At 34.4% G+C, this 25,771-nt stretch overlaps 1 protein-coding gene across 3 annotated transcripts in view; it reads left to right on the forward strand.

Annotated features, from left to right (window-relative positions):
• LOC145675742 (uncharacterized) overlaps positions 1-25,771 on the forward strand; it is an 86,419-nt gene that overhangs the window by 27,534 nt on the left and 33,114 nt on the right. Inside the window, exon 1 of one of the 3 annotated variants that reach the window (XM_081746381.1) lies at positions 22,334-22,777. The exons of the other annotated variants lie outside the window; for them this stretch is intronic. The gene's annotated coding sequence lies outside the window, so the exon portion shown is untranslated. Of the gene's footprint in view, positions 1-22,333; positions 22,778-25,771 lie in introns of those variants that run through there. 3 annotated transcript variants of the gene reach the window in all.

Below are 25,771 nucleotides of genomic sequence, written 5' to 3' on the forward strand. Positions count from 1 at the left end.
TATAAGTTTGACAAAATTGTTATTTAAAATTAGTTAAAGTTTTTACTTTTCCTACTATGTACATTAACGGGAGATGCCAGTGTTTACTCTCTCCAAAAACATATGTCCTCATGAAGAGGTATAACTTTCCCCATATAGATGTTATTTTGAATGTTCATTCCAGATACTGGGCCTAACATTTATTCTGTTCACAAAAGTACTATAATTATGAACAAATCTTGTTCAGCAGATTGGTTTAGGGAAACTCCCTTAGTCATTTATCTTATCTGTGTGTCCATCCGTCCAAGAGACGAAATAAATCTCAAGGAATACTTGGGAGTACTTGTATCATCACATTTACCAAGGACGCAATGGGTTAAAAAAATAGAATATTGGGTACGGAGGCTGTATTCAAAATGTAAGTGATAGAAACGAACCATTATTAACTCTTGTTCATCACTGTAGAAGAGAAAATTTAACAGATATCGTATAGTATTTTTTTAGATGAAATAAACGTTCCAGAAATACATTTTCTGTATCATTTATTATCTATTAAAACCAGAAGTGATAGAAATCCACTGCAGCTTTTGATTTCTGTATTGATTTAGTGATCTATTAATATATCAATCAATCGTTTCAGGGAGAAGTGTACAATTTTTATAACTTCTAAATTAGAGTTATGATCTTAAGACACTATCAGCTGAACAAATCCGTGTGTTATTTCCCTAATAACAAAATGTATTCTGCAGTTAACTAATACCGTCTTTCAGTATCTGCACCTTATTCGTTTCAGGCGTGATTGTACAAGAACTTGTACATTGACCATACAAGATCAGTATTGTATTTGTTAAAATGAATTACCACGAAAAACCGTAGAATAACCGCGCGTAAAGATAGTAAGATCGAAAGCAGAGTATATACGCGGAAGGAGTACAAACCTGCAGAAAGTAAAGAAGAGTTTGGGCATTTTCTATAAATATTACAAGTCCTCTGAGATGTACATAGATTTGTTGTCTGCGTCAATCGTACTCAAACTACTACGCACTTAGATGCATTGCAGTGAATATACCTCCATTACTACTACACATTCATTCTTAAGTACTAATGCCAATTTGATGTAGTTTGGCAGATATGAGATAAAAATTTTATTTTGTCTTTGATTGTATATATAACTCTTGATTCCTTATTATTTTTTATCTTTCCAGTCTCTGATAAATATTTTCTGTATTATTTTTGTAGGAAACGAGTAACTCTTACGTGGAAACGCCGTTTAATTCACAATCACCTTCTAATTAGTTCATGTCCTTTAGGTGATTGTTAGCAAGTAGATGTTGGTATTGTCACGATGGAAGATGAACATAAACTTACATGTGAATTAATTTCTATGCTATCGGAAATTGTGCACGAGGCTGAAAAAAGCAAACGCTTCAATGGAAATCCAGTTGAAAATTGTGTGCAATTCACGGATAACAAAGAAGCCAAGCTGACAGTAGTCCGAAATGAAACTCCGATAACACATCAGAACGTTACATCTCCAACTTCGGGATTACTACCCAAAGTGAAACCTGAGCCAGAAACCAATGATTAGCCCCATTAGCATTCCCATCTTTTTCTGTAACCTGCCATTAATGATAATTCATAATCACTTGTCCTTTAACATAAAGGGCACGGCGTGGAGTTTAGAATTTAACGTTACTGATGTAAAAACCTAAAATCGGGCGCTTTTTGTTTTACCTTCGTGCATTGTTCTTTTGCAAAGTTAATACAAGTGTCTACCTATTCTGATATCGGTTTTACAATTTCACATTTCTAGAGGTGGCCGGAGTTTTCAGTGAAAGATTTATTAGCATCTTGATCGCTATTTTGCACAAGTTTAGCATGGGGACTCGAGAATCTTACCATCATTCTTTCTTTTAGTAATACTTTTAAATGATATAATACTTGATTCCCCTTGCCATTTGCAAATTTTGTGTGAACCTAACGGAGGACCTTGGGACAAATTCTTTTACGTCGATACCAGGTACCTTTGAAATTAGGAATACGTGTTTTCGGTTTTCACATCTGATTTACCGTTTCAAACTTTAGGGGTGCCAAGGGACTTCGTAGATAAAATACTTCTTTATTCTCTTATTTTTCAAACACAATTCACCATGACGTAAGCGTCGGCGGATCACCGATGGGCAACTTTCGACATATCGCCAAAAATTTGCAGCGCCGCTGCGACAAACAACGGTGGCCCCACTTCTGTTACGAAAATTATGCCACTAGTGGTAGAGACGCGACTAAGCACCACCGAACAACAAAATTACTAACAAAAATATCTTCAATCGAATATATGCGGTACCTTCCATTTCAACTCAGGCAGAAAAAATAAAATTCTACCATGACGATTTCAGTTATTGTTGAAACGTTTTTATAGCAACAAGACATGTTTCTGAGAGACCCATTTTTTTGTTTAGTCGAAAAAAAAATTCCCGTCAAGGAATGGGCCATCAAAGACGGGAGTACAATTTATGAATTGTAGGAAACTAGGAAAATTGTCAACTTCGACGTCCCACCATTCAGCTACGGAGACATGTAGAGGTATAATTGGTAACCTATTCTTGTTGTGGTATGTACATACGGATATAAATAAACTATATTTTATTATAGGTTGGTTTGCAGATGCATGTTTTTTTGTACATAAATTAACAAACGAAAGCCAGTTTATCTGAAATGTCGAAGTCTGCAAATTTTTTTGAGTACTTCTGGTTCGAGTTTTAAAATTCTGTTTTCACGGTTGGTAAGACCTAATTACCCGCTTTCCAAAAAAAAAAAAAATCATCGCTTCTGTGTGCAATCATTTCGTTGTTAAAAAAAATTCTAGATATTGTCAAATTTTCCAAAATCTCCAATTTTGGGCACCATTTTCTCAAACACACCATACTTTAAATTTCTGAAATTTTGCGATGTGGTTTAACTTTACATGGGTAATAAACACACCAAATTCCTTTCTCAGCTAGTATTTCATGAACTAACTACAGCCTTTTAAAGTTAGCAAAGTTCCGTTAACTTTGTTGTCTCAGTTGGCAACACTGGAGACAATAAAAGTCCAACACTTTGATAACGCTTGTGGTTCACATTCATTAAATAACGAACAAAAGTTTTCTCCTGACTGTTTTTTATTATTTTGATCAAATATGCTCTCTGAAATAATAAAATGAGCCTGCCCCTACTCCTCTGCTTTCTTAAACCGAAGTAATCTCAGATGGAAATTACTATTACCAAAGAAAATTTAGGTTCACTTATTTCAAATGGTCTTAGAAAACAAAATTTCGCTTTTTTTCACGTGAACCAATCATTTGCTTGCTTTTTGTCTTCTTCGGTAACAGCATGTAATCTTGAAGATATTTCAATAGGTTTTGGTGCATTCACAACTCGTAGCACATTGTCGATAGTCACAAAACACTTATTTTCACTTCTGTTTTTGTCTTCTGGAAACGTGTATCCTGTTGAAGGTCCATGTGCAAGCATGGACAGCACTTCACGTAATTCGTGATTTATGCATTGTATTTCTGCTACCCAGCACTGGTTATCATATATGCATGTAAAAAAAAGTTTCTCTTTGCAAACATCTTAAATCTTCAGTTTGAGTTACATAAGCTCGATTTTTGTGGCAGCATGATGTTAGTTTATGGTGACCCGTTACTGCCATAAAAACTTCGCCATTTTCCGAAAGCCAAAAGTATCTTTGTTGAATACCAGTTACCAGTCGCACACTTTCCTATTCTTGCTGGGAAGAACACAAGAGTAATACCCAAAGTTTGTACTTGCACTATACTGACGAATTTCTCTGCAGTTTTAATACTATATATATATATATATATATATATATATATATATATATATATGTGTGTGTGTGTGTGTGTTTGCCTAAGGTTATGCTGCATTCCACATTCTTTACAACCCACCCCCAATACTGTCGCAGAAGCCCTTGCATGGACGGTTTCAGTGAAAAACCAAAGGTATATCTGATTTTTCTGCATCTCGAACACCTGAAAGCGATTTCTAGAGGGATGCAGCACAATCAGAAATCACTAACATGATTTGGGAAATTGCAGACATTTATTTTCACGTATTCGAACCTTTTCTCTAACCTATATTTTCGCTATTCAAGTATTTTTAGAATCTTGTCTGTGACTATGAGTATATGAGCCGAATCGTGTTTTGTCGTCGCTTATTATTACAAAACTATCAGTTGTTCTGTAAAGATGGAAATTTGCTCGTTTTACGGTGATAACTCTGAATTTAACTTTAAAGAATAACAGTCCAGTTTTCAGTGAAGTCTACACGAAATAGAATTTGTATCTTTAAGCAATTAATTCTCTTTGGATTTTCTTGATGTAGTTATGAATATGAATTCTTACAATTAAACCAGCAACGTACGATACGAAAACAAAAAGTAGCACAGATTTTAACGAGATCATTCTTTTCCCATATGGCATACGTAGCACTTTCATTTTCATCAGGATCATTAATTTAAAACTCCACACTTATTCCTTCCACTCCAGGACATTCACCACATACTTGAAGGCAGCTGTCATTTTCTACGGATCATACTACTAAAGAATATAGGTCACTCATAACACCTTCAATACAGGCTGCACCTTTGTTTTGTTGCAACGCAGTAGCAGCTAACTTAAGATTTGCAGGGGGCGCGGTGCCTCAGTGGTTGAGCGTTCACCTCTGGTGCTTGGGGTCACTGGTTTGATCACAGCTCGCGCCGTGTGGACTTTGTGGCGGACAAGCACCGCGCTCGTGGGTTTTCTCGGGGTTCTCCCGTTTCCTCTTACTTTCTTCATTCCACTATTTCACTCATCTGTCATTATTACCGTCTCCCTTAGCCTAACCGGCATGACCTGAGACGTTAAATTTAAAGATTTCATTTCATTCATTTTCAAAATTTGCACAATACACAAACAAACTTCCCTCGCAGGTTGCGAACTTACCTATTTTGGTCGAATAAAATTTCAAATGACCCATTCTTATGCTGGGATTGTTCTGTTTAAAAAGTCCGTAATTTTTTTTTAATGGAACGCGTAAGAAAATGTTCCGATCCAAATCATCACTGAGGTAATAGTTCAGGCTTCTTATAAATCATCAGAATTTATTGGATGGCCGTTTCAAGTAAACTTAAAATTTGTGAGTTTCGTAATCGTAATATCCACCTCAGATTACTTCGGTTAAAGAAAACGGAGAAATAGGGGGAGGCTCATTTTATTATTTCAGAGCGCCTTTTTGATCAAAATAATAAAAAAATCAGGAAAAACTTTTGTTCTTCATTTAATGAACGTGAACCACAAACATTATCAAAGTGTTGCACTTTTATTGTTTTCAGTTGCCAACTGTGACATCAAAGTTAACGGAACTTCGCTAACTTTAAAAGGCTGTAGTTTATTCATGAAACATTGGTCGAGAATGGTATTTCGTATGTTTATTATTCATATAAAGTTGAACCATCTGGTAAAATTTTAGAATATGGCGTTTTTGAGTAAATGGCGCCCAAAAATGGCAATTTGGAAAATTTAACAATTTCTGGAATTTATTGCGACAAAACGGTTGCACACAGAAGCGATACAATTGTTTTTTTTTCGGAAAGCGGGTAACGAGGTCTTATCAACCGTTAAAACAGAATTTTAAAATTCGAACCGGAAGTGCTCGAAAAAATTCGCAAACTTCGATTTTTCAGATAAATTGACGTTTATTTGTTAATTTATGTACAAAAAGCTACGTATGAGCAAATCAAACTATAATAAAATATAGTTTGTTTATATCCCTATGTACATACAACAAAAAGAATTATACCTCTGCCTGTCTCCATAGCTGAATGGTGGGTTTCCAAATTTGACCATTATCCATATTTTCTACTATTCATGAATTGTCTCTTCATCTTTGATGGCCCTTTACTTGGCGGAATTTTTTTTGACAAAGCAAAAATATGGGTCCCTTAAAAACATGTTTAGGTGCTATAAAAGTGTTTGAACGAGATCCGAGATGGAGATGCTACATGCCTTGCCTGAATTGAAATGGAAGGTACCATGCGTGATTTGTGTATATTCAGGAGAGTCTTAGAATACACTAAAGAAGTACCCCAGCTTAGGCGCGAACCATCGATCTAATGAGTACTAGGCGCTTGTTCTTTTGACTTCGCCATGGATACGATGAACGAAACCTCGCTTGCAGCGTAATAAGTCATTGAGGTGTTAATTCAGACAATCAGATAACTCCCTATATCTCGAATTCTATTATGTGTTACAGTGATCGTTTCTTTGCGCACGAAATAACCGTAGACGAGGAGTGGGCAGGGACGCGTGGACCGTCCAGGAGGCGGCTATAAGAGCGCGCGAGCGAGGCTTTGATGGTGCGGAATTCGCAGCATGGCACGCTAATGCCGGTGAGTGGAGTAGAAAAAATGGCACTGATTGGAAACAAAATAAAGATGGCGGATATTCTCTGCTTTTTTGCATAAAAAATGCTTTCATGACTAGCATTGCATGATACCTCGCACATCAGCTGTAATGGATTTATTTTGAAGTTAGCAACTTTTTTAACGAGTCTTATTATAAATAACACGAAAGAATAAATAAGCTGAGTTTTCAAAAATGAAAACGAATTTTTGAATGTTCACAATCAAGTTTTAACAATGAGTAATACGAAATCATACATAAGCTGACTTTGCCATGCGAATGATCCAATTAAAATAATCGCCACTATGTTACTCGCAGAGCTTCCTATGCAATTATTTGACGGATCACACTCTACGAGTGTTCTGTTAAGTGAAATAAGCAGAGTATGCTTGGCATATGATCTAACTAAATTTTAAAAAAATAAAATATGGCTGCCTACCATATTATATGTATTTCCGTACAGTGTTTAGCATATATGACGGCTAGCACTTACGATAAGGCATAGCAAATTATTTTAGACTGTTATGAGGACTGTATAAGAAATATGTAGTGCATGGCGCTTAAATGTTAGTAAACATGAAAAGTTTCATCTCACATATATGGTACATGCATTACAATTGATTATTTGATTTACGATACACATTCAAAAACGCCCGTAAATCTTTTATAAAAGCTCGAAATAAAATGCTGACGGGAGTAACGTTGTTGTTATCCGATAAACTAAAATGTTAACTTCCTCCGCTAGTATTAAAATTTTATCAATTATTAAGATTAGAAAATTTTTTCGATTTTCTGGAATCCCTATGATGATTTTGAACATCTTATTATTATTATTGATGTTAAGATGAATGTTACGTATATGCGATTTTTCTTCCTCACTTATATTTTTTACTGCAGGCGGTATAACTTTCAATTTCTCTCCCACTGCAGCGGCGTGACTTTGAATTCCTCTCCCAGTGCAGCGGTATGACTTTGAATTCCTCTCCTACTGTAGCGGCATCACTTTGATTTCCTCTCTTTGCGTTTTAACATTTCTTCCATTTGTGCCGCCAGGAGATTCTTTTCAGAGTTTTTTCTTTCACACCAACAAAAATCTTGTTTGTGAACTGATAAATAATTTAATTACTAGGAACACTGTCTTAAATTTACTTTTACCTTAGAATTCATTTCTTTTCCTTTCTTTTACTTTAACATTTTATTGAAGGCGGTTTTACTTTGCTCTTCCCTCACAGTATTTTAAGACTTCTGTAAACAATTCTTTTTTCAAAGATTTTATTTTCTTTGACAGCAACAGGAATGTTCTTAGTCTGTGGTATTCCTTTTTTCTTTTATCCTCGACTATCTTTTCAATTTTTACTCAAGTATGTTGTTTACTTTCTGTATTCATTTATTATGAGAAAATGAAATAGTACTGTTTAACTAAACAAATTTTTGTCTAACAAATTAGTATACTGTAAAACTCTTGTTCTTAAACGAACAAATTTTGAAAAGTTCACAAACATTGTTCGAGTAATCATTACGAGACATCTACAATTAACAACGAGAAAGATTTTTAATATTCTCGCAACTATTGCCCGGAGAGCTTCCTATGCAATTATTTGACTGATCACACTCACAGAGTGTTCTTATGAGATTTCAACAGGAATCGTACGAACTAAAGTTAACAAAGAACTTCCGGAGGTAGCGATTTATTTACAAGTTCACAATCATAGATTGTTCGAGGAAAGCATTACGAGTCAATAAATAAAGAGAACTTCCTACGATTCAATAAATAAGCAGAGCTTCCTATGCAAGCGAGCCGTCAAATAATAAGTATTTTCGCAACTTTTCGTCAGTTCGCACAAAGTGTTCGAATAATTATTAGGGAATAATTATGCAAAATCATATCTTCCTTCGGCAAGTAAATCAGCCAAAATTGAAAACGAGTGTATAAGTAATTAAAACTGGTATGTTTGGTATAGGAATTAATAATCGAATTAAAGAAGGAGTTTGTGTAACCAACGATAAAATTCATAAGCAGAGCTTCTTTGGAAACGATCCGTAAGATAAATAGTACTTTCGGAACATTTCTGCAACTAATTTTTTAATAGTGTGACATATTTTAGTATTTTCGAAACATTCTTCATAGCATCACAAATAAATTTGTCCACAGCTTTCGTCGTCAAGCAAATCAGGAAAAATTGAAATCGATCCGTCAAAATACATGATGAAAAAGCAAATAATCCAAATTAAAATAAATAACACAAATTTTTGTAAGTTCACACTGTATATGTTCGTAAGAGCATCTAAAGGAATTTTTAATATTTTCACAATATACGATTTTTCTGTGGTTTCACAGCTAACAATACGTAAAAAATGCGAACAGAAACGGTAAATTTTAAAGGGTGTTCTCTTTTAAAAATATTAGAGGATAAAATTACGATTTATTTGACGATTCACACTCAACGAGTGTTCTTTTCAGCTTCTTAAAGAAGCGAACTAACTAATATTGCTATGCAATTATTTGACGGATCACACTATACGAGTGCTCTAAGTAAATTACTAATTAAATACATGTTAATTTTAACAGAATATAAATGACTATGAACATTATTTAAGTAGAAAAATAAAATATTATTAAATGCTTCTTAACATGAAAAAACTAACGTTACAACTGAGAAATAAATAAATAAATTACGCATCAGCAATTAAAATAAATATTACAATAACAAAAGTGTTTAGTATACAAAGTAAAATTGATATTAATATCTAAAAAAATAAAAACATACATTTACATTAAAATGGAATCTTAAACCGATCACATAATTTTCTTTATTATTATTTCACGCATTGTATACTACTTTGTATGTTAATTCTTTTTCCTTGCTCTTTATATTTAACTACTTAACTATCCTGGTTCTATTTCCTTTTCCTATTACTTTTTCTGTTCTGTTATTTGTGTTTGCTTCTAAATCTTTTTCCTTTTCTTAAAATGTTTCCTTTATCTATTTTGTTCCTGTGTTAAATTTTCTGTTGTAAAACTAACTTAATAAACTAACCATTTGTATTTATTTTTGTTTTATTCGTCTGATATTTTCTTGCTATGTTTTTTCTTTCTTTCATCTTTCTCGTATATTACTTTGGTGTAATAAGTTTTTCTGTACACCGTATTTGAACCGTGTATATTTTTTGCGAACATTTTTTTCGTTTATGTTATTATACTTTTGTTGTTAGTTATACGTTTGGAGAGCTCTTATTTCGTGAAATTAGTATTTGATTACCAAAATTACCATTTGAGTTACAACGTATAATAATTACAAATTCATCTTGTTATAAATACACGATTCTCAGTCGTCTGGATGCGAGATTACAGACTAAATGCGTCTACGTACGAGATTACAAACTAAGTGTGTCTGCGTACAAGATTACAAACTAAATGGTTTCAATGAAACAAACAAAGGCAAAATACAATTTTTAAGAAATAAAAAATTACAAAAAATGCTTTTAACTGTATAATACTTTATTTATAATTTTTTTCAGATAAGTTAAAAGTGATAACACATATGAATAAAATTATAATAAAGTATATAATATGAAGAGATATACAATGTTATAATCTACTTTAATTCTGAATTCATGTAAATGTAAACGATTTTATCATAATAATATTTTTTCTGTCTGAAATTGTAATAAGTATTCTACAATATAAAATTTACTGTATTTACAATTTGTAATTTTTACTTAAGTTTTTTCGATCATTGAATTTTACATTTTTCTCTACCACTACAAAAATGAAAAATTATAAATGAAGTGTTTTCTAAGAAAAGCTCGGTGATTAAATCGTGATAATTCTTGTTTAATAAAATACTATATAAAGCACAATCAAATGTCCAATTGTCAATTTCACTATCATGATATGATGGAAATTTTTCATACAGTTCATCGAAAGAATCTGGTCGTATCATAGCACGCCATGCGTTGTAGCATAGCATTTCATAGTCTAAAGTAATGCATTCATATTCATCTAAAATAAGGCTATTTTCAAAATATTCATAACATAGTAAAGGAACTGACGGTGTCCATCTTGAAATACAATCCAGCACCCACTGTTCATTGACAAAAGGTACAATCATACACACACAGCGGCTTTTTTCCATACAGATTTTTATCTTTCTTTAAAAACAGTTCCACTAAGTCGAAAATATAAGAATTTGAAAATATAAGAATCTGAAAATATGATAAACTAAATCTATTTAAAAGCGTTTGGTTTCGTCTATAATCCTTATCCAAAGAATTAAGATGTTTCTCTAAGTAAAGCTCAAACCAATTTTTTTCTTAATTAGAAATTCTCACACAGTTTGTTTCAAACTGTTATTAAATATTAACAAAGATTCATGTAGATTTTCGTCTGGAATTCGTAAAGCGCAAGATCCACAACGTAAAGGTTCACTCAGTTTATAATTCTCGAAAATGTTCTTTCACACACATCTCACTTATTTTAAATTGATTGCACTTACAATTCACGTTGGCCAATTCAGGAATTTCAATATGTGTACTAAACAATTGATCTATTTCCTGCCTAGGATATAATATTCTCACTCTATCTTGTTGTTCTTCACGAATATCAGGACCACATGGATGCTGAAAAATAACTTTCTTACGATTTTCGCGTCTTACATCCTTTTCTCTTGGCGAAATATACTCAGAAACAAATACTCGTCTACTACACATCTTCACGAATAGTATTGAAGTAATGTTCATATGTATACATAAATAAGTGTGTGTATGCGCATAAACTTTTAACGAATGCGCATGCGTTCTACAAAAGTTGAAATTATTTACTTGTATTCTTGTATAGTCCATGTAAAAATCTTTATGTAAAAATATGAGTCTTGGAAAATCAGAAATAGTAAGTACCAAATGAAATATGCTGCTTTCATAAAGATTATTGAAAAAGTATTTTATAAGAATACGATCATTCTTACTATGGATATTATGTAATTCCATATAGATTTTCATAATTTCCTTACACATATCTTCTTTTGATAAAATACTACAAGCTTCCAAGTCCAACAAATCTTTGCTTTTCTAAATACGCATGTGAGTAATATCATTTTTGAACAAATAATAATAATAGCAAGCTCCACAAAGCAAAACTCTGTTCAGCATCCACTTAATTAAAGCTAATTGAACACAATTAATGTCAATACTTGATTTTTCACACGAGCAATTCATACTTATTACTAATGTACAAAACACAAACTGATTAACAAACACGTTTCTTATCACCAAGAAAAACAACGTCTTTAGCAAGAAAACGTTCTCAAGAACTGAGACAAAATATCAAAATCGTGTTTCTTTTTCTCTACAACTACTGCACTCTAGCGGAAAAATCTTGTATTTCACTTCTGAAACAGTATTACTTACTTTTACAAGTTCCTTATAAACTCTACACAAAATAATTTTTAAATGTAATTCAACACACAATCTTTTAATTATGATAAAGTGAATAAATAAATATGAATGCAATTTCCATTAATTTGTTTGAATTTATCAGTCGTAAAACTCTGCTAATGTATTCGTTCATTTTCAATTTTTTGGTTCGTTTCTTGTAGAAGCTTTGAACAATCTTTTATTGTGAGCCAATAAAAATATTCGGAAAGTATTAGAAATGTGTGAGCGTATAAATAATTCATAACATGAAACTCAATGTTTCAAATGTAATTTCAAAATTTTAAAAAATGTATGTTGGAAACAAAAAAATTAAAATTGCAAAAACAAAAATGTAATTCTTAATATTTTCATTTCAAAACATAAAACTCTTTATTTAGAAGTTATTTAATAAATTGTTCGTTGTGAATAAATTATTCTTATACACTTCTTCAAATATGTAAGTCTCATAGTCGAATCGGCTGGAGCCCTCAGAAACTGATCTCAAAAGTTCGCTTTCAAAAGCTTTTAATGTCCTTTCTTGTATTAACGTACACAACACTATAGGCAATGTAATTGTTTTATCATTTTAGTCTTTAAATCCTTAGATAGTGCCTTGATTTGTTAACATTTTCACTGGAGAAAATATATACCGATGACAACCCACATTTTCTTTAATCTTATTGAACTCTGTTGGTCTGTTGAATTTATCAGTGAAAGCGTTTAATCAGTATCAATTTGGGAAACAACGACACACTGATGTTCTCTTAGGCTTCTCTGCGTAAGCGTCAACGTTCCTAAATGATCATAAATGTAATTGACTAGAAATTGGGTAATTTTGAATAATATGGGCACATTGAAAACAGAATGATAAAATGTTGCATTTTCATTGATATTAAAACATAATTTGACAGAAACATGAAATATCTTTTCGAGAGTTCAATCAGTTGGTTAAGTTGCTTTTAAAATGTAACGCGATACTTTGTCATCAACTTCTCCTTATATACAGTATATGACGCAAATTACACAAGTTGATAGTTGTTACTAATATCATTCACACTCAAGTAATTCTACCTTTTCGCTGCCAAATGGCGAATATACTTACCTACTATATGTGCGGTCCCGGGTCTGTTCTTGGCGAGTTTGCTTGCCTCAGTTTTAGCAGCAGTAGGACCAAATTTATATACTCTTTTGGTCTATTTTCTGTATGTATAGAAAGCTTTTAAAGTTAAGGAGACGATTTAGAGTACTAGGGTCATACCTAACGGAACACAAAGGACCCATTGCCCCACCCACCTGAATCAATGAAAACTACTAAACACTAGTTCAATCCCGGGGCGGATCCAGTACCGACTTCTGGGGAGTGGGGGCTTGTAATACTACTAGTTTTAAGGGCTCCGAACTTTGGGATGGGTTTTATTTATATATAAAAAGTAAGAAAGTTTCATTTTCTGGGGGGGGGGGGGGCAATTGCCCCGATCCCTTCTCTGGATCCGTCCCTGGTTCAATCCGTTTATTTTTGAATTTAGTTATACAAGAAATTTATTGTGTTGTAAATTTACACCTGACTGTACAGAACTTAGTTCGTAATAGTCTTCTTTACAGTAAAACCAAGGATTTTTTTAAACGAGAATCCAGACACAAGAAACCCACCGAGCCGGATATACAGTAATTTCCAGAAACCGATATCTGACCTCTAGCGAACAAAATTCGATCCATTTGATCGTGTTATATGATCTGTTCCGGCTCTAATGGCGCAATTGGTTTAAATGGATCGGCTAACGGTTTGTTCACCACAGAGCTGAGATCAGAATGACCGCTCAGGTGTCATGCCTACCGAGCCAATGCTTCACCTCAAGCGAGCCGGCTCGAGCCGATGGTTCATTCCAATCTAGTCAGCTCGAGCCGATGGCTCTCCTGAGCCGAACCGAACCGAGCTGGTTGCTTACCCAAACTAAGCCGGCTCGAGTCGATGGCTCATTCAATCGAGCCGGCTCGAGCTGTTCACTCACTTGAACTCGAACGAGCCAGTTGATATCACTACTCGGGTTGGGCTTCTGTTTGGGCTCAAAAACTTGACCGTGCAAGTCTTAGCCTTGATGGTAAGAATTACAATCAGAGTGGCCCAAAAGTAGGTATACAGACCAGCATCGATCAAGTATGACATTTTAATTTATTAAGATAATTTATTTATATACTTCGGTCTGTTCAAAGATTCAGGTATAAGTGAAAAGACATTAAAAACAAATAATGAAGAAACTAAGTTAATACCTGTGTGGAAAATAAGAAAATGATATAAAATGCCATGAGCCGTTCAGTACTGGACTGTATACCTACTTTTGAGCCACTCTGTATTGCCATTTAGCTCACGACATTTGAGGCTGTCTCTTTATGCAAAACCTGCTGTTGTCTCGTTATCGTGACGAGACGAGATGCGAGCAGTGTCTCCTCTCATGAGCATCAGTAGTACTCCCCGGCGTATATGCACTGAGTCAGCAATTTTTTTCTCGATTTTGATTGGCCCATAGAGGTCGCGTGACTAGGCCCTGCTCACGCGGGAAATTTCATTTTAGCCACGACACCTAACTCTGGGTTTTGAAATTCGTTCCCTTTTACGGGTAAGATTTGTGCTTTGGTACCACGATGCTGATTGGCTGATAGATGTCACGTGATCTTAGGCCCTGGGATTTTTGAAATTCGTTTCCTTTAACTGTTAAGATTACTGCTTTGAAACCTCGATTTTGATTTCTGATAGAGGTCACATGATCTTAGTCACATCCACGCTTGAAATTCAAATTTTATGACACATGATATGATATCATGAGGTCATGTGATCCACCCTTGACCGAGATTTTAGAATTTCGTTTCCTTTTATGGTTACACCCTTTGGTACCATGATAATGTAATGAAGTTCCCTTTTCGGGCTCTGACCCCCACCTTAATTATTTAAGTTTTTATAAGGGTAATACGGTTCTTACCTTGATGGAGAGGCAGCGCACCTTAGATGTTAACGTGTGGAGATTGTGTATAGAATCTTGTCCTTGAAATTGTATGTCTTTGGAAGGATATATTTATTTTTAACAATGGTGAAAGATGGGTCCTTCCTTGTCGCTTGTAGATTTCATTGTTATAACTCTTACAAAACATTGTTGTGAGTTTAAGCGATTTTTTAAATGCACAGCGTTTGTTGATCAGTAAGCGCTTCATTGATGGAAACAGTGTTGCCATGTTTTTAAAATCTAAACTGTTCCGGTTCTTTTCGAAACGGATCCGCTGAGTGCAAGAATTTTTAAACTTAAAAGATTTTCAATACTAAAAATTTTTCGAATCAAAACAAAATTTTTCAAACAAAAATTTCAAACCAAAAATTTGGAACCAAAAAATTTGAAACACTTTTTCAAAACATTTTTCAAAACAAAAAAAAAATTAAACAAAAAATTTTCGAACCAAAAAAATTCAAACAAAAATTTCAAAAAAGTTTTCGAACGAAAAATTATTGAAACTAAAAAATTCAAAAGAAAAAATTTTCGAACTAAATTTTCAAACCAAAATTTTTCGAACTAAACAAATCTTTAAAAGCAAAAGTTTCGAACTAATAGATTTAAATCGTATCTAAAATTTTTCAAATTAAATGTTTTTCTCGAACTAAACTTTTAAAATTTTTGAACTAAAAAAATTAAAAATAAAATTTGGACTAAAAAATCTTAAATCAAAATTCTTTAACTAATTTTTCTAATGAAATATTTTCAAGCTAATCATTTAAACCAAATATTGGAAAATTTTTCCACCTCAAATTCTGAAACAAAATTTTCAGGATTACCATTATTTGAATGTTCGGAGTTTCGAGAAATAATAAAACATATTTTTTCAACTTGTTGTATTTTAACGAAAGATATTTGTTCTTCTTATACATTTTTATTAACATGGTAAGTGGTGAATCTAGATCAATGAATACATTGAACGTTTCACCCTCGAAACTTGCAGACGTATTCTGTAAAGAAAGAGAAGCAATAGATTACTTTATGATTTTTTTCCTGAAAAATAAAAACGAGTAAATATTGATAAGAGAGAGATAAAACTTGCTCGTCAAAGATGGATATATACGATTCTTTGGTCAGTTTCTCTTCCGCCTCGGGTTGCGAGATGACTGCATTTTCTTCTGTTGATGGGAGTGTTGCTGCTTTATGAACTCTTCTGGGTACCAGATGACTGCAATTTTTCTTGGTGTTGCTGCTTTATGATCAGGAGAAAAAGAAAGGTGAAAAAGACTATTTGCAATGGCCTCATTGGGTATTCATATTTTTCCTTCATCTTGTATTTCTTGTTCCAGCTTCCGTTTCTTAACGTACCCGTACGGAACCGTATCATATGAATTGAGTAGTGTCAGTTGACGTTTTGTGTGCTGGATGCTGCAAATTTTTTGTTCTTTGCGAGTGACGATGGTATTAATTTGGTCCTGCATATTTTATGGGGGATGGTAATGGTTACTTATCCACGTTATTGATTCGTAATCATTTCTTTTAAGGTGTTGAAGTTTAAGCGTTGTCCTGCATCGTAGTTTAAGGTAAATCCTCTAATATTGCATATATGAACATTTACTTTTCTTGTTGTTAGTTAGTCATTGGTGCAGACCCTTTCATCTGAATGCATAACTACCCTTTATATTGCAGCTTTGTATGAAAATGTACATATTCTGTTGGCTTGTATCAATGTAATTGTTTAAAGAAAGTAACATGCTTTTACGTCAGAATTTCACAACATTGATAATATATTGGTGATTAATACAATTTCTCAACAAACCAATTTTAAATGTTTTTCACTCACACAATTCATCTATCACCTTGCATAAAATTTTGATTAGTAGAGTTAGAACTAATCTTCATACGTAGGTTCCAATGCTTAGTATTTAACTGATAGACACCTTTATTTAGTTAGTTATTCAAACGTGTCCATATGAAAAGCATTCATTACAAGAACGTTGAAATTGGAAGTAGATTGGACACTGGTGACTCAGAGGAGTTCCTCTCCTGTGTATCACTAAAGCATTCACGTGCCTGTGGCTAGGCGTTGATAGGGGTATAACTTACGCTAGGTGTGGTCCAATCCAATGACGGTCTGCCAATTCCATACTCATGTGGTGAACACATACGCTTGTAAGCGTCTACAATTCGGGAAAGTACCGATTCACATAGACCTACCAAACATTAAAGGGCCATTCCACGCGAAAGTGAGCCTGAACCCAAATTTTCGAAAACTGTCAAAACCAATGCATTTTTACACATATATGAAGTAAATAGAACGAAATTTACTTTTTCACAAAGAAAAACTTATTTATACTTAGAATTCACGTAAAATTTTAAATCTAAATTGTGAATTTGTAACATGACAGCTGCGAGGAAATTTTTTATTCTTGTTATCGGCAACATTTTACGGAAATTTGTGCATGTTTGGCTTAAGTAACCTCGAGCTATTCAAGATGCTTCTTTTTGCTACAAGCTGCAGTTGAAAAAGTGTTTACAGGATAAAAATTGTTTATAATATCATTAAAGATATAAACGTCAACTTGAGTGTCCTGCCCGTGACAGAAAACTACCAAAAGTTATTGTACTGAATTACTAAATTTGAGAATGTGGTTCGTACTTAGTAGAAGTAACAATTTGCATGCGTACTTCACATTTACCAAATTTTGGACTAATGCTAATAATATATTTTGATGTATTTCAATTTGAAAACTTGTCCTGCCCGTGGCAGTGGGCGTGCAATTGGTGGGAAAGTTTGTGTACATTGGTTATTCATGACAAAAAATGATTCCATGTGTACTAAAATAAAGTTTTCTAAGCATGAACATTATTTACTTAAATAGAGGATTATCTATTACTGTCAGTATGATGTTTTAGCTTAAAATAAGTGCCATATAAATATTATCATTAGCGTCACCTTTCTGTTCGTTTCAAGGGAGCAGTAGATGGGATTGGAGTACGTACAAAACGGCCAGTATGGAACTTTGTGAAACAAAAGAAAGTAATTGTAGAATGTGCTGCTGATTTCGTAGCAGCTTTAAGCTCTTCGTTTCAAAATTTATCTGTTTTACTACTATCATCAGCAGAAATTGAAAAAAAAAAGACGCTTTGAATAAAAGACGAGAAAATGCTCTTGTCAATTGAATGTCCCCAATCAAAATAGTTTTCCCTGCAATTTGACAGCGAAAATTTGGTAGTTCGTTGAACTTTTAAATCAGAGCTTCATCCCGTGTAAAATCTTTAAACTCCTAACAGACTTTTATTCAGATTCTGAAAATGATGATTCCGAAAGCCATGAAGCTATCCTGAGCGACGACTTAGGTTTGCATGTTAACAAGGCTTGTGTTAGGCCAGCTGTTGAAGATATAACACAAGGAACATTTTTGTTGATGGAATTTTTCTCTAGTGGACAGAAAAAGAAAGCATAGACATACAACCAAGGATCTTATAAAATATTAGATATATTTTATAAGATCCTTGCATGCAATTATCTCACATAGCCCAATGGAAGAGGACGAAGAAATCAAGGAAATTCGCATGAAGACCGTAAGCGATTGCGGTAAAATTTTCAAGATTGTTGAAGTGTCTTACATGCATTTCAATCAAACCTGTGATACCAGCAGTGCCGTGGCGTTGGGGTAAGGGGCGAGCGAGACGACGGCCCCGGGCGTCAAAGTATGGGGGCGCAAAATTCAGGAGGAAAAAATAAAGATTATAAAAAAATGGAAGGAAAAAGTATTAAGTAGTGCTCAAAATCTAGGAAAAGCAGGGTTAATTTTTGAAAATTTTCTTACGCATGGCGCCAACCATGGTGACGCTTTGTGGCTGGTCTGTCGACCTCACTCATATTTACGGGGGCGCCGTCGTATACTCTCGCCCCGGGCGCTGAGTTTCCACGGCACGGGCACTGGGTACCAGCACCTATTTTATATACTGTTAGACAGTGTTTTGTACGAATTTCCCTACAAGGTGCGTGTAAATGTGCAAATAAAACCATTTCCTAAAGTGTAGGTGGTGAGAAATAAGTGTACTACATATTTTTATATTATGTGATAAAAGCGAATCCCAAGTAAAGTAAATAGAACTATTTGTGTACAATGATATAACAGAACAGCAGAAATTGCCTTATTTTCGATTTTATTTCAGTTTTCAAATCATTCTTATTGAGATTTGGTGTGTTGATTCACACGGTGTCCTATCCGTGACAACTATGTGTCCTGCCCGTGACACAGTAAAGTTGAGTTTTTTCATTAATATAAATATTTGGCAAAGTTCTCTTAAGTGAAGTTTGGTAAAAAATTTCATCATTTATACATTTCCGTTTAAATAAAAACATTTTGAGCTAAGAATTCACAGAGTTTTGTAACATTCACTTGGTGTGTCGAAAGTCACTTCTCTTTTTTGTTCCCGCCCGTGACAGACGATTAGGAATTAATATTTTCTACTCTAAACAGAAAAAAATACTGAAAACATCAGCTACATATACTCCTAAGTCTGTACTGCTCATGTATCATACAGTTAGCAGGATTTATGTTGTATTTTTAGAAATATACAACTTTAAAGCATCAAAAATGTAGTGTAAATGTCCTGCCCGTGACGATGGAATGACCCTAAAAATAAGCTCACAAGCCAAGCTTTGATTTTGGCGCGATAAATTCAGTGCTTTGGGTACGTCATGTAAATTCGCTTTTATCCCTTGTAGGGTATTATTTCAGATTGTTTAATACAAAAGAGTCTTATTTCCAAAAGGACACTGCTTCATAGCGTATGCTATGCTATGGCATACTGAAATGCCACGAAAACAATACTCTAGTGTTCACGTCATGTTACATATGCACATGAAGCTTTAGTCAACGAAATGATCTATTTGTTCACAAAACGGAAACACCTGAATTAGCAAAATAATAATCTGTGCACTATTGCAGATTATCACAAATTAAAATGCCAAGCCATCAACCAACTATCAAGAAAAAAAATCTAGCAACAAAGCACGGACGTCGGTGGGTTGGGAATCATGTTCCTCTTTAGATTATTGACAAATAATTTCTACTTCCCTCCCAGTAAGCAGGGGTGTGGGGCCACCGGAAATACTGGTCAAATTTTTTTCAAATATTTCAAACTATCCTATCCCTTTAATTACTGAAAATCGTATTTTCTTTTAAATGATTCTCTGCCCCTCCTTCAGGTACTTATACTTAACAATGACCATACATCAAAAGGTATGCAGTTCAATTTCTTGTTAGGGTTGCCTCGTATAAATGGAAAAGGTACAGTCGGTATTCATTTAAAAAAGAATATACAAAGTGGTTTATAAGAAAGGTGTTTCTTGGAAGATAAACCAAACTAAAGGGAAGAACTAGCTCGAATATCTATGTTCCGATTTCTGCAACAGAATCACGGAATTTATACTGAATCACTTATGATTGAGACTTTATGGATAACCAGACAAAGCTCCAAATCTTATGCGCAATCGTTCACAGTGAACGGATCTAGAGAATGAAATAAACCAGTTGCCGTGGACCAAAACTCCTTCCTTCAGCACAGCGGAATCAATATCCAGTTTCAAAGCTAAGCTTTGCGCACACCTCTCAGTTCAGGGTAACAGCAAAAAAATTTTTTCAATAAGAAGTTCCGGAATGTTTCGAAATTCCGGAATGTTCCGAAATTCCGGAATGATCCGAAATTCCGGAATGATCCGAAATTCCGGAATGTTTCGAAATTCCAGAATGTTCCGAAATTCCGGAATTCCGGAACGTCTTGAAACTGTGTTCCGATTCCGGAATTGGAATTTCCGTTCCGGAATTCTGTAATTAGGAACAGCCCTAGTTGAGAACATTAACACGCTTATTCTAGACAGTCCACCTTATACGGAGTCGTTTGACATATTTTTAGGGTCGTACTGAACACCTAACTACTGCAGGGAACAAATGCTAGTCGAACTGTTTAGTAATGCACTAATCCTGTTTCAGAACGACTCTGCATAAAGCCCAATCCGGGGTTTTTGGGGTATTTTTTAGACTTTCAGTCAAGCAGCTACTCCATGGTCACTATTTATCCTAGGATCTTGGATCATAGTTCATTCTCTTCAGAATGGAGCTGGTTTTTAAATGGTACCATTTGCATGCTCATACTATATACCAGGAGAGGGAAAAGTGATGTCAAATGGAAAATTTCCGGGAGGGGGATTTTCTTTTCACACTTTGGGCCCCTCTAAAACGGCCATGTGTGAACGTAGAGACATCAAAAAAAAAAAAAAAAAATGATAAATAGTACTTGGTATACAGAATGTGTGTGCCAAATTTCAAGTTTCTATTTTGAATGCTAAGGGCGGGATAATTTTTATCAAGAATCCCCACAATGCCCGCAAAACACCATAATCTCAGGCAAAAAATTTCATGACACATCTCTATTTACCCTAGGACGATAATCCGCCAATCATTCCCTTCAGAATGGAACTACCTTTCAGGCTGTACCTTTCCAATGTCTCCATCATGTATTTAAGGCGGGAAAATCCCGAAAAAGAATTTTTTGGTCTAAATATCCCTTTTTTCAACTTTTAGCCCCTCTGGACCCCCTGTCTCAACGCAGAAATCTAAAAAAAAGTATGTTAAATACTACTCGGTGGAGTGAATGTTTGTGCACAATTTCAATCTTCTAGGTGCAAAAATAAGCCCCCCCAAAATACCGAAAATGTCCAATATTCCTCTATAAAGAAGTATATTTAGATAAAAATTCCCTGACATATCCCTAATTACCCTAGGGTCATGTTTCGACCATCATTCTCTTCAGAATAGAAATCCCTTTCAGAGGGTACGACTCACGTGTCTCCACCATGTATCTAAGGTGAGAAAATCCGATAAAAGGGATTGTTTGGTTTATATATATCTCTTTTTTTAAGTTTCAGCCCCTCTGGACCCCCTGTTTTAACGCAGAGATCTGGAAAAGATTGATAAATACTACTAGGTGGGCTGAATGTTTATGCACAATTTCAATCTTCCAGGTACAAAAGGAAGCGAGCCAAAAAGATATATACCGACAATGTCCCATATTCCCGTATACAGAAGGATATTTTGTAAAAATTCCCTGACACATCTCTAATTACCCGATAATCATGGTTTGCACATCATTCTCTTGAGAATAGAATTGCCTTTCAGGCGGTATTATTTTCATTTCTCCATTATGTACCTAAGGCGGGAAAAACGCAAAGAAAGGGAATTTTTGGTAAAAATATCCCTTTTTTCAACTTTTGCCCCTCTGGATCCCCCTGGTTTAACGCAGAAATCTGAAAAAATCTAGTAAATACTACTCGGTTCACTGAATGTTTGTGCAAAAGTTTAATCTTCTACGTGCAAAAATAAGCCCGCCAAAAAAAGGAACATAGGCTTAATAAAAGAATATATATATATATTTTAGAATTATGACCTCAACACCTCCTATCTCTCGATGCAGGAAGGTGTGAAACCATACGTAAGGTCTTTTACAATGCCTCTGGACTTGAAAAACAAACAAACAAAGAAAAACGGACGAAAAAGCTCAAATAGGAGAGTTATAACGCATCCCATTCAATGTCGAAAATTCCCTCAGCATGGGATTTTTCGCACGTGATGGCATCACTGAAATTACGAGAGGATTTCGAAATGACAAAAGAAGAGCAAATTAAGTGAAGAAGAATACAATTTTGGTTGAATAATTGAACAGAATCGAAAGAAATTAATCGACTGAGTTGATACATTCAGTAAAAATCAGAGACTGGTTTTAATTTCCACCTAGTGAATGCATTGCTATACTTTCGCACAAGTCGCCACGTATCTTACAAAATTCTCAACGAAATAGAGGATGCTCTAAAGAACAATGATTTCATAGGATCACTCAGCGATAGGAAATATCATATGATACAAAGCTATACACTTATAGACTTTCCAGGTAACTCCCCAAATTTTTCGTTGATTCATTTCGTCCTGTAGAGTGCGACTTATATTTAACAAAGTAGAACATAAGAACGCAAATTTTATGTTGCATTTGCGAGAAATACATCTTTCAGAATAAAGCACCTAAGTTCAATTACATTATTTTTTTAATAAATTGTTTGCAAAGATGCTTTCGTTAATTTAGAATTTACTTGGAGTACAAATATACTAATTTTTTAAAAGAAAAAGTAAAGGAGGAGGATTATTAGAAAAAAGTAAAAAAGTGATATTAGCTACCGTACGTCTTGGATATTATTTTTCTAATGGTTCTTCTACCCAGGAACATTTTTGGATAAGAATTCCTTTTGTGCTTATCAGTGACATTTTGCGTGGGTTAGGTTAGGTCAGATGATCACTGGTTCCAGTCACTGACCGGCAGAAAGTAAACTCTTGCCGATTTGGAAAAAAAAATAGTGTGTTTGTAATGTTTGTGTGTATACTTTCGTTTCTGCCTAGTTATTTATCTAAAATACACTTTTATTCATATCTTTATATTGTTTTTAATGCTATATTAACAATACTAAATACGGCATTTTTTTTAAATGTATGTATAGTTTCCCGTTCTGTTCTACATTGATCTGTGCACACCGATTGTGCTTTTAATTAAAAGATTTCGGTTGCCAACGAAATGTGGACGTCAAAACAGCTAAGAAAATCCTTCACTTTCCTCGCACTACTCAGACAGCTCTGAAAATGTTCCGTCATGCTGGGTTACGTGTCTATGTTCCTCGCGTTTGCACATGGGAATGTGTGTCGCAACTGGAATAAGTAGTTTTCTCAGATGAATCCATATTGATAACATCGAATGAGGGACGCTCTTTTGTGTACCCAATATGACCCTGGATATGTGGCTGCATGCTATCGCAGTGGCCATATATATATTTTTTGCTGGGGTTAGATTTCCAGTCGCGGTGCAGGGCAGCTTCACAGAATTGAAGGACATCTGGACAGCGCTCACTACCCGGACATTTTGAGTAATATCATGGTGCCATGCGTACAAGTATTTCAGCCGGACGGTGTAATTCATTTCCAGCCAGACAAGTCGCCAATACGTACTTCCCATGTGTTTCAGGAATGGTTCGCAGGGCAGCCTGAGATTGATTTAATTGACTGGCCGTCTCGTGGAGAAGACCTCAATCCCATGGAAAATACGTGGGCAGAGGTGAAGCGTACTCTAAGAGACAGTTGGATAAAGGCAGATCCACCAAGAACTCGAGATGACTTGAGGGACCTTATTTCAGAGACATGGCTGGAGGTAAGGGAGGCGAGAGATTTGTAACCCATTTAATAGATTCCATGTCCAGAAAAATGGAGCATGTAATAAATTGAGAAGGATCTTGGACACAATATTAACGTCCCCAATTTAAATCCCAATAAAAGCCCTTTTCAAGGCTACCAAAACGTTTCTGAAAATAGATTTAGAAGTAAACCTCGTATCCGATTTTTCTGCAATTCTACTAATAAAAATATTCCTGGAGGGCTTGAACTCAAAACCTCATCATTGGTAATCCCGTAGGGTAATATTCATAAGTCCGAAAGGGCACAAGACCTAAACGGCATAAGTTCGAAGTATATAGTACCAGATAATAGGTCGTGTGCAGTTTAGGACTAGTGCCGCAAAATGATTTTTAGGATTTGTTCCGTGTCATTTAAGACTAGCGTCGTGAAATATTTTTAGGCCTTATGACGTTTAGGACTTGCACTGATTAGGTCTTGTGGCTTTTTCATTCACTTGCCTTAATTCTAAAATATGCCACCACAAGAGGAAATTACGACGATTCAGTACTAGTTCGTAATAAAAATGATACGAACGTAGCTAATCCCAATAACAGCTATATTTTGTACTACTAAAACTATTATTATCATTATCTGTTCTGCAGTTATACATCTAAGAACTAATTACATATGTGGTTAAGTTACCATTTTTTGTATTGCATGTTAAGTTACTATACATGTAATACAGTTACTATATTTCACAGTGTGTATCGATAGAATTGATATGTATAACCAAGAAATAAAGCTAAATTACTAATGCAATATCCAACACAATACGTTTGCAGAAACCAATCCATAATCATTTAGGAGTGTAGCCTGCAAACTTTTCTAGGAGAGCCGGTTTTCTTCATATTAAAAGCAATACAAAAGTGTATTTCCAAATTACGAAAGCTTCAATAAGACAACGAATATAAACATATTTCACATGTACATAAATACAAATATATTGTTGTTATTATTACATTTCCAGTTTGTTACCTTTTCGAAATTTGTGCCTTGACTAGTGATAGGTAAATTCCCGGGATATAGTTTTCGGGAATATTCCCGGGAAGATTTCCAAAAATGGGAATTTTCCGGGAATTTATGTACAATTACAAAGAAAATTGCATTCTATTACTATATTATAATTTTAAAGTTAAATTCGTTTTTATATTACAGTATTATTACTGTTGTCCCAAGAGGAATCCTTAAAATATATATTCTGAACGACGTTATGTTATTTTATTAATATTTTATTATATTTAGAGAGTACGTATAAATGGATATTTACAATATGTTCTATGAAAGTAAATATGTTTCAAAAATTGTATAACAAGTCCACATACTTTTAAACCGCTAAACAATTTAAATTTACATGTAAGTCAATTTTCAAAATTTGACTCTACTACTGATATTATAAACATATTAGATTTTTAAATGTCATAAACAAATTAGGTTGGGTAACTGCCAGAAGACACATGTTCCCCTATTTTGTCACTATTTGCGCATAAATATTTATGTTCACAATATTTGCAACATACTGACTTATCTTTAAAATTTTGTATTTAACATTACCACACAGGACCTTTCTTCCTGCGCATTTCTAGAAATTTCATGCGTTAATTCACATGTTAAAGAAGTCCGAGTACCTCTTCAGAAATTCGAGTCAGAGGGAGGAGACAGACCGACCTCTATT

The sequence above is a fragment of the Thermobia domestica genome, chromosome 18, assembly GCF_964235325.1.
Source record: "Thermobia domestica chromosome 18, izTheDome1.hap1.1, whole genome shotgun sequence".
Classification (NCBI taxonomy): Eukaryota; Metazoa; Arthropoda; class Insecta; order Zygentoma; family Lepismatidae; genus Thermobia; species Thermobia domestica.